The sequence below is a fragment of the Amblyomma mixtum genome, chromosome 8 (genome assembly GCF_055824585.1).
Source record: "Amblyomma mixtum isolate Tamu chromosome 8, ASM5582458v1, whole genome shotgun sequence".
NCBI lineage: Eukaryota > Metazoa > Arthropoda > Arachnida > Ixodida > Ixodidae > Amblyomma > Amblyomma mixtum.
Genome location: NC_143019.1, coordinates 98,805,547 through 98,814,744, shown reverse-complemented (window position 1 = coordinate 98,814,744; position 9,198 = coordinate 98,805,547). Strand labels below are relative to the sequence as shown.

At 45.6% G+C, this 9,198-nt stretch overlaps 1 non-coding gene across 1 annotated transcript; it reads right to left on the bottom strand.

The window, feature by feature from the left end:
* Positions 1-6,352: 6,352 nt before the first annotated feature.
* On the bottom strand, positions 6,353-6,426 carry TRNAT-AGU (transfer RNA threonine (anticodon AGU)). Its single transcript has one exon. It is a non-coding gene; the product is annotated as a tRNA-Thr (tRNA).
* Between the last annotated feature and the right edge of the window lie 2,772 nt (positions 6,427-9,198).

The window sequence follows — 9,198 nt, the reverse complement described above, 5'->3', positions numbered from 1 at the left end:
ATGATGATTACAATGATGACACGAAGAAATGGGCGTTTGTGAGCGATTTAATTTCCAAAGACGCATGGACCTTATTTTCTACTCAGGGTGATATGTTCGAAAATGGCGCATGAAAAACTCCTCAGTTCCACCACAACGAAACTGTAAGAATTTCAGAATTGATCATCCCTTTCTAGCTAGAAGTTCCCGCGAAGTGGTTCAAAATTCTCAAATTTAGGGCCTCGCAGAGAGTTGCTCGCGGTGCCCCTTGAAAGCGTATGCAAAACTGGCAAAATCCAGTTCCAGAAGAACGCAGGAGCCCGCGGCCAATAATGCCCTGCCCCCCTGCCATTCAACTGGGCGGCGACCGCTATTTTATTTAGAAGGACACTATTTGTTCAGAAAGGAGGAATGGTATAGCCTCGACCGTTCCAGAAGTTCTCTGTGATTTTTCTAACGGGATAGCGTTAAAGGCCCCTTTAGGCATAAAATCAGGCGCCGGCGTTGTGAGCGATGATTAGGGTGGTGTAGGGTGGCCCAGGCGTCCAACCCCAGAGAACCAACCTAGTGGGGCTAAGTAGGTCACCAGCCTTTCTGGTGTCGTCACAAGCTGCCTACCTGGTTGTGAGCAAACTATCCACCCTGGCAGCTGGCAGTTAAGTTAGAGATTGATCACGAGAGGTTCCTTGGCGAAGAGCAACTTGTGTCGCATAAGACCTACCGGCGACGACAGCACCTGCCATCGCAGGGCAGTGGCGCATCCCTTAACCAATGCACGATTGCTGCAATGAGGGGTATGAGGACTCCCAGGGGCATACGAATGTAGAGTTGAAAAAGACCAGTTGCGCATATATGGGGATTATTTCATTAATGCTATTGAGTTATATATTTAACTCGGAGCTTCTATACCCCCTCCATTTTCATGTCTGCTATTCTCAAGCGCATTCAAGGAACCTTGCTACCTGCAAGTCGAAAACGATTTTAGATATGTTGGTGACTATCTTATTGTTTTAATAAATCCAAAAAAAGAAAAAGTTATGGTCATTAAGTATTTGACATTTTTTCGTAAGGCGGCGCCCGGTTGAAATTCAGGTCGTAATTACTACCAGAAAACCATATGCACTTCTTAGACCTTGAATTCGCATTTAAAAACAATATTGAATGCTGGATGTGCCATCCGCGGACCAAAAAGCGCTTAGCTCTGTCATAGCGTGCGCAAATAGATTGTAATACGCGGGTCGCGTCTTGTTTGCACGGAGGGCGAAAGGGTTCAAGAGGAGTTCAAACTTCCTCAAGAAATGGGATTCCGCCGTCGGTATAATATCAGGTGTTTGTGAAAGCTTCTTGAAGGCCAGATGACCAGTTAATGATTGGTGGAAGAATGAAAATTTAGTGTAAGATGATCAGCGCTGCAGGAAAAACACCCTGGCAAGCAAGAGAAATCCACCCGTACACGTTACACGTATTTCTAAAGGTATTCATGCGATTTTAAAACATTGGCGGATTGGCTTAGGTTTTTCGGTACGAACCCAAAAAACAGTCAAGAAAAGAACGCTAAATTTATTTTTTTTTTAAGTTAGGTTTAAGCCGAAAAACGATACCAGTCACCGGAGAAGAACAAAAAGCTGGACTTAGCAACGCGGTGATACTACGGTCTGCTTTAAACTTTGTACCCTGGTGTCAGGTTTGGGTCATGCACCCGCGATCTCACGAGCCGCTGCGTATTGGGAGGCTACACTTCTTAGGTAAGGGCTGTAGGTGAGCGTACGGCGTCGCCGTCTGCTACTTATCAACGGCAGACCTCGCCGCTTGCTTAAGTAGGTTTTTGTAGTGAATGCAAAAACGCTGACAACTTTTGGAGCCGTAACAAGGAACCGACAGAACGGTGCCATCCATATACTGCGCGAAAGTATCCTGTTCTGGCTGCCGCGGCACTAATCAGCCGTTCTATCGCTGTCGTCAACATACTGGCCATATGATTCGCAGTCCGCTAGACGAGTGCTACCAGAATGTGACAATCAATTTTTAGAAGTAAACATACATCCACTTTCATTTCTATCTCGCGGCCAGATCATTACACTTTGTCATTTTTACTTTTTGTTCCGTTCGTACGACTTCCTTCTTCAAGCATAACCATTAATAAACCATTAATACTAGTCTTCAAGCATAACAAGCAATAACCATTCATAATAATTTGTGTCTTGAATGCCCCAGCAGCATAGCTAGGTTAACCTGAGCTAAGTTTATGGCGGCAGAAATGGAAGCGCCAGCTCGATGATTGAGCCGAAGTTGCTACTACAGCTATTGGAGCGCTGTGATAGTGCGACCGGGAAGTCTTCCCGTTAATGGAACCACCACTGCAACCACCTTCCCCCCTCCATTGCCTATATTCAAGATCCTGTGGCATTGAAAGACACGCTAAAATTTTTTTTGACTGTCTAGCCTGCTTATTTAATGTTTTTCTTATCACTTGTTTGCTGTGTCTGGAGCATTTTGTTTCTTTTCTTAAGCCCTGCAACATATGTTTCAGTTTTTATTGATTTCCAAATACTGCAGGCAGCAGTGCTGCCCAAGCAGGAGTGTCGGTACGCGTGTGCTTTCTCTTTTTTTTCCAAATTGCTTTGTTGGAATTTTGTTTCAACCCCTGTACCCACCCCCTCTGTAACGCCTCCTAAGCCTTGAGGGTAAATAAATAAATAAATCCGTACATTACTGGAGATACTAGTCACATAATCCCCGTGTTAAGCCAGTACCGAAAGGTCTTTCTCTGCTCTCCGCGGTTTGAAGACTTGGGTACGTTCTAAAATGAGGGAAGGGCACTTCACTTGACTGGCGTCATTGTGTACTCATAGGGACATTGCCATTGACGCGAGTAATCATTTAGCGTTTCGCATCCAAAGACTTTGGCGAACGGGGGTTACAGTTTGGGACCTGAGCAGCTTCTATGTGTTGGGCCTTTCCAAGGTTAGCTGCTGAAGACACCAACATTCATAATATATAATATATTTGTTAACTTTATTATAGAAAATGGGAATCTTTGTATAGTCTATTTGCAGTATGTTGCTTTTCAATTCTCTTGTCTGCACAGGTTACAATGGTCGCTTCTTCCGGTATAGTTCCGTATTTTTATATGCAACTTTTTGTGTTATATGTACACCGTTCCAGTTAGTTTGCTTTCTTCTACGATTGACATTTTTTCTCCAAGAGTTTACTTGTTCTCCATAAGTTGTCATTGTTACCCTGCTTCCCTGTGCATAGCTCAGTAGGGCATTTAGGGCAAATGAAAAAATGAGCGCGCTCTAGTTAATTCTGAAACTACAATTTTGCTAATTACAGCATGTGTTCATGTTTGTCGCCAATACTAACCAGATTCTTGTATAACCATATTTGTTTTTGTTTGCAGTGCTTTACGCTGTTATTGCTGTGGTGGCTGAGTGGTTATGGCGCTCGGCTACTAACACGAAAGACGGGATTTAGACTCAAGCCGTAGCGGTTGAATTTTGATGAAGGCGGGGTTCCAGAGGCCCGTGTACTGTGCAATGTCACGGCACGCTAAAGTACTCCAGGTAGTTGAAATTTCCGGAGCCCTTCACTTAGGCATACCTCATAACTTTACTCACTTTGGTGCGTTAAACCACCGTAGATATTTACACTGCGTGGTCATGCCGGTCAATCTCAATAAAAAGTTTTCAGACTGGTCATCGTCTGCAACTTGAGAATTAAAAAGGAACTAAGGGCCGCAAGTGAGGTCAGAACATCCATTTTGTTCCACTTGTTTCAGACGTATGTTCAGTTGCGCAGTATCCCCCCCCCCCCCCATCTGCCTCATTGACCAATCGCCCGTCCCCGCCCCTGCATCTTAGTCGAAATCAAGAAGAAGAAATTGGCTTGGGCAGGGCAAGTAATACGAAGGAAAGATAAGCAGATAGTGAATCAGGGTAACGGAGTGGATGCTTAGCGAAGCCAAGCCTATCAGAGGGCTTCCGAAGTTTAGGTCGGTGGGTCAGATTAAGAAGATTAAGAAGTCTGTGGGGATACGGTGGCCGCGGCTGCAAACGATAGGCTCAAGCGGAGAGGTACTGCAGACGTCTGTGTTCTGCGGTGGACGTATCCAGGCTGCTGACGACCATGAGATGTTGACACCGGCCGTCTCTGCCCGCGTGGCACGGGACTTGAATAAGTAAAAAAAAAGCGTGTCTGAGCTATGCCGCAATACTTTTAAGCAGTGTTCATTAGGTTGCCTCCTTGTCTGATCTAAGTTCAGAGGGCAAAGAAGACCCAAGGAACCACAACGGGAACATCGCTGGCAACCTGATTAGTTTATTTACATGACCCGGTTTACTCGAATGAGTGAAGGTTCAGGAAAGCGCTTGTGGCGTTAACTATGCGATTTGTTTAGTATGTAGGGTTTCCTCATCATTGGGGAAGAACTTGACGTCGCCTGCGCTGAGAAGTGCGCGCCCGTCAGTTTCGTTCTCTGGCGTGCACAACGGGACTAATGCGACTGTTTTCTAACCGGTAACTCGTAAGAACCAGGACTTTGATTTTTTGAGGACATTTTTGTTGACAAGAGAGACGCCTTTTGTACTACTTATTCGTTTGTTTCCTTCGTGTAATATCAGTGCAACAGTTGTTCAGTTTCTATCTAGTCATCTGAATTTCCCCAAACAATTATAACACATATCAGTTTAACTAACTTCATATTAATAAAGAACGAGTGTAATTGGCTTCGTCTGATGTAACGCAGTAGTTCATACGTGATAGCTCTTGGGGAAAACATAAAATTAAATCGAAAAAAATGTGAACTTTTTGGGCACAGTGGGGAAAAAGTTATCAGACGACTGCAGCTAACCAAGGGAGAACACCAAGGAAATTTTTATAGGTAATAAGGGAGTAATAGGGGATATTCAAAATTCCGCAAGTGCGCTTTCCCGCATAACAATGCTGCCCCCAACAAGATGGCGGACCATGCGTTTCCAGCTGAAACAAAGCAAGAAAGACTGGTTTTTTGTTTGATTCTTCCAAAATACGTTTCTTACATTCTATTCACACCTTTAGCGCCTGTCCTGAAGCCCATGTAGTTCCTTTATAGCGTATTCGGCCATCTTGTTAGGGGCAACATTGTTATGCGGGAAAGCGCACTTGCGGAATTTTGAATATCCCCTATTACTCATTGGCATCCACCCGAGCGCAGCCATACGGCTACAAAGGAAAGCTATACAGCTTTTTCAGAAACTTCGTAGTTAAAGAAAAATTCGTCCTGGTCCGGGGTTCGAACCCAGGACCACCGCTTCACCGGAGCAGTCGCTCTACCAATTGAGCTAACCAGGACGGCAAGCTTATGGTAGGGCGAGAGCGAATTAATCAATAACTCGAAGTGGGAACTGTGTTGGTCAAATGTTTAGGGGAATCCCCCAAGGTGGAGTAGATTTGTAATAAGGGAGTAATTACTCATTGGCATCCACCCGAGCGCAGCCATACGGCTACAAAGGAAAGCTATATAGCTTTCTCAGAAACTTCGTAGTTAAAGAAAAATTCGTCCTGGTCCGGGGTTCGAACCCAGGACCACCGCTTCACGGGAGCAGTCGCTCTACCAATTGAGCTAACCAGGACGGGAAGCTTATGGTAGGGCGAGAGCGAATTAATAACTCCAAGTGGGAACTGTGTTGGTCAAATGTTTAGGGGAATCCCCCAAGGTGGAGTAGATTTGTAATAAGGGAGTAATTACTCATTGGCATCCACCCGAGCGCAGCCATACGGCTACAAAGGAAAGGTATACAGCTTTCTCAGAAACTTCGTAGTTAAAGAAAAATTCGTCCTGGTCCGGGGTTCGAACCCAGGACCACCGCTTCACCGGAGCAGTCGCTCTACCAATTGAGCTAACCAGGACGGCAAGCTTATGGTAGGGCGAGAGCGAATTAATCAATAACTCGAAGTGGGAACTGTGTTGGTCAAATGTTTAGGGGAATCCCCCAAGGTGGAGTAGATTTGTAATAAGGGAGTAATTACTCATTGGCATCCACCCGAGCGCAGCCATACGGCTACAAAGGAAAGCTATATAGCTTTCTCAGAAACTTCGTAGTTAAAGAAAAATTCGTCCTGGTCCGGGGTTCGAACCCAGGACCACCGCTTCACGGGAGCAGTCGCTCTACCAATTGAGCTAACCAGGACGGGAAGCTTATGGTAGGGCGAGAGCGAATTAATAACTCCAAGTGGGAACTGTGTTGGTCAAATGTTTAGGGCAATCCCCCAAGGTGGAGTAGATTTGTAATAAGGGAGTAATTACTCATTGGCATCCACCCGAGCGCAGCCATACGGCTACAAAGGAAAGGTATACAGCTTTCTCAGAAACTTCGTAGTTAAAGAAAAATTCGTCCTGGTCCGGGGTTCGAACCCAGGACCACCGCTTCACTAGAGCAGTCGCTCTACCAATTGAGCTAACCAGGACGGCAAGCTTATGGTAGGGCGAGAGCGAATTAATCAATAACTCGAAGTTATTACAAATCTACTCCACCTTGGGGGATTCCCCTAAACAGTTGACCAAATTTTTATAGGTGTTGTGGGACGTACACGGGACATGTTCTCTAATTTCTTTAGATGAACTGCAGTGTGAATCTAAATTGAGTTTACCTAATTACAGCTCCTACATATTCGCAGCCAGTGGCTAACAGTGCTTTCCTAGAGATTTAATTGTGACAAGTTTTCAAGAAGGAAAGGCCTACGCTTGAGTACACTACTAAGTCTATACTAGCTTATGCTAGCAATTTTTACCCTATTGGGATTGCTTCTTCGGCTCTGTGCCTATACCACGTGCCCTTCATTTTAATACCTAGTCCTATTTAAGGCCGCTGCCCTTCAGCGGCCATTCACGGGTTGAGCCGCGTTCCCGCAGTCGCTGTAACTGAGCCAAACAATAAGTAAATAATAAAATAAATAACTAAATATTTACTACGCAGGGAGTCGAAACTAACGTCACCACGAACGAAAAGATGAGCTCCACTGGCCACTGCACGAGGACCCTAGGATATCGCCGCCGCCGACCACGTCTCCTGCTAAACTGCAACACACTTGTGCTGTGGAGTTCCCATCGTAGTCTTCTTCAAAAAAACACTACGGTCGAACTGATATCGTCTGCAGACGTGCCGGCGACCGAGCAAGGCGAAACCATCAGCCTACAGAGACTCAAAACACAAGGATAACGCGGGAGCCGCTCACGCCTCGTATTGTTGTGGTTGTTTTCGTTAGCCTTTAAAACGATGGCACATACCCACAATCGGGAGGTAAAGGTTGCTGTTCACCTGTACATAGTAAAGGCAAAAGAAAAGCATGGGAGAGCAACACCGGGGGAGGGAGTAAAAAAAATGAGAGTTTGGATTATAGAGAGAGGGAGAAAGAGGAAAAAAAACTGAAGAAGTGGTTAATTCAAAGTATGATAAAGCATAGAAAAGAAAGAAAAGCTTTAGCAAGGCAGTATATGAGATTTCACCAACAAATTTTAAACAGCGTCACAATCAGACCAGTGGCTGAACCCAAGCGTGGTGGCGCCAAATCATAGCAAGACTGGGCTGCTCAAACCAAGACCAACATGCTGTAAGGGCAACTCCAGCAGTCTTCTTCTTAAGGAGGTGAAACGACGACTATGGAGCCGAAAATGATCGATAGAGTCAGGCTAACGGCAAAGTGCACAAAGGGGAGAAAGCTCCAAACTCATTCTCGCGCTGCGCATTGCACATCGCCATCTTCTTCAAGTAATACTGCTATGAAACTAATATACACATTCGCGCACGCTGTGCATTCCACACTGTCGTCTTCTTGAACTAATACTAGTATCGAACTAATATCGTCGCCGGACGTGCCTACGACCCAGCAAAGCAACACAATGAGCCTGCATGCCTGCGCTCAAATTTGCATAAGGGAGAATCGTAATGGTCCTTTCAATTTTTTTTTTCCGTAGATAAAAAAAAAATCTCTGCCTCTCCCGTAACCGAGAGTAGAGTAAGCATGAAATGTTTAGGGGCCTAATGTCATCTCAGTGAACACCCGAACCGCACCGTACAGGAAGGGAGGAACGCCACCACCCGTTCAGCGCGATGCCTTGCCATTTGAACGCAAGGTTTTTTGAGGAAAGGAAATGGCGCAGTAATTCTCTGCCATCTCGGTGGACACCCGAACCGCACCGTAAAGGAAGGCAGGAACGCCACCACCCGTTCGGCGCGATGCCTTGCCCTTTGAACGCAGCGCTTCTCCCCCGGGCCCCTGTGCGCCTGCGCGGCTTTGCTTCGATGCGCGAAGCCCCTAAGAGATCACGTATGACAACGAAGTGTATCGTGGAATTTATGTGCTTTTTGCACGCGTTATTAGAAATCAGAAATTATAATTTCGTGCATTATCAAACGCACAGATCGAATGATACCTTGATAAACATTGAGAAGGCACTGGCAGCAGTTATTTTTTGTGACTCCTTTGGAGACCAACCGGCGCTTGCATGCCGGTCGCGTAGGAGGGCTTAGAGAGTCTCGTTAAATCTCGTTGTCTCGTACGGTGCCCGGATGTTCTCGTTTCAGAGCCCGGATGATGGCTCTCGGTCTCGGCGTGACGTCACCACACTGCCGACAACGGGAGCTAAAAGCATTTCATGCTTAAAACAGTGTAATGAGTGTTCCCCTTCTCAGCCTAACTTAAGAGCGCAGTTTGCTTTGTTTTTCATGTTTGAAATCTGAAGGCAGCTTGTTTCAAGTAACGCATTTTACAGCAAGAGCTGTTGTAGTTTGGGTTTACCCATATAGTCCTGCTTTTTAGATTGTTTTCTACAGCATGAGACTTAGGGTGTTTAAATCTGAAGTATTTTAATCAACTGTAGTTGATTCATTTTATTTCAACGCCTGCCAACTGCCACGGGGGCAGGTAGCATCTGCAAGAGAACAGTATCCATCTCTGCACTTTAACACAGAGGAGAAATATATTATACGAGAGAGAAGGGAGACAGGGTGGGAGGCGACGTGTGCGAGAGCGGAAGAATGCTCAGCTTGAACTTTGTTGCACGGCAGAATGGAGGGCTATTAGGCTAAACAAAGCTATATCAGGTTTATCTGATGCATGCACTAAGTTTATAAGCCTAGCTGCGCAACGTAAATGATCGGGCAGTACTCAGAGGAACCGGATGCAACAAATGATTTTGTGACAATCGCTCAACCTGAAAATGTCTGTTTTTTTCTATGC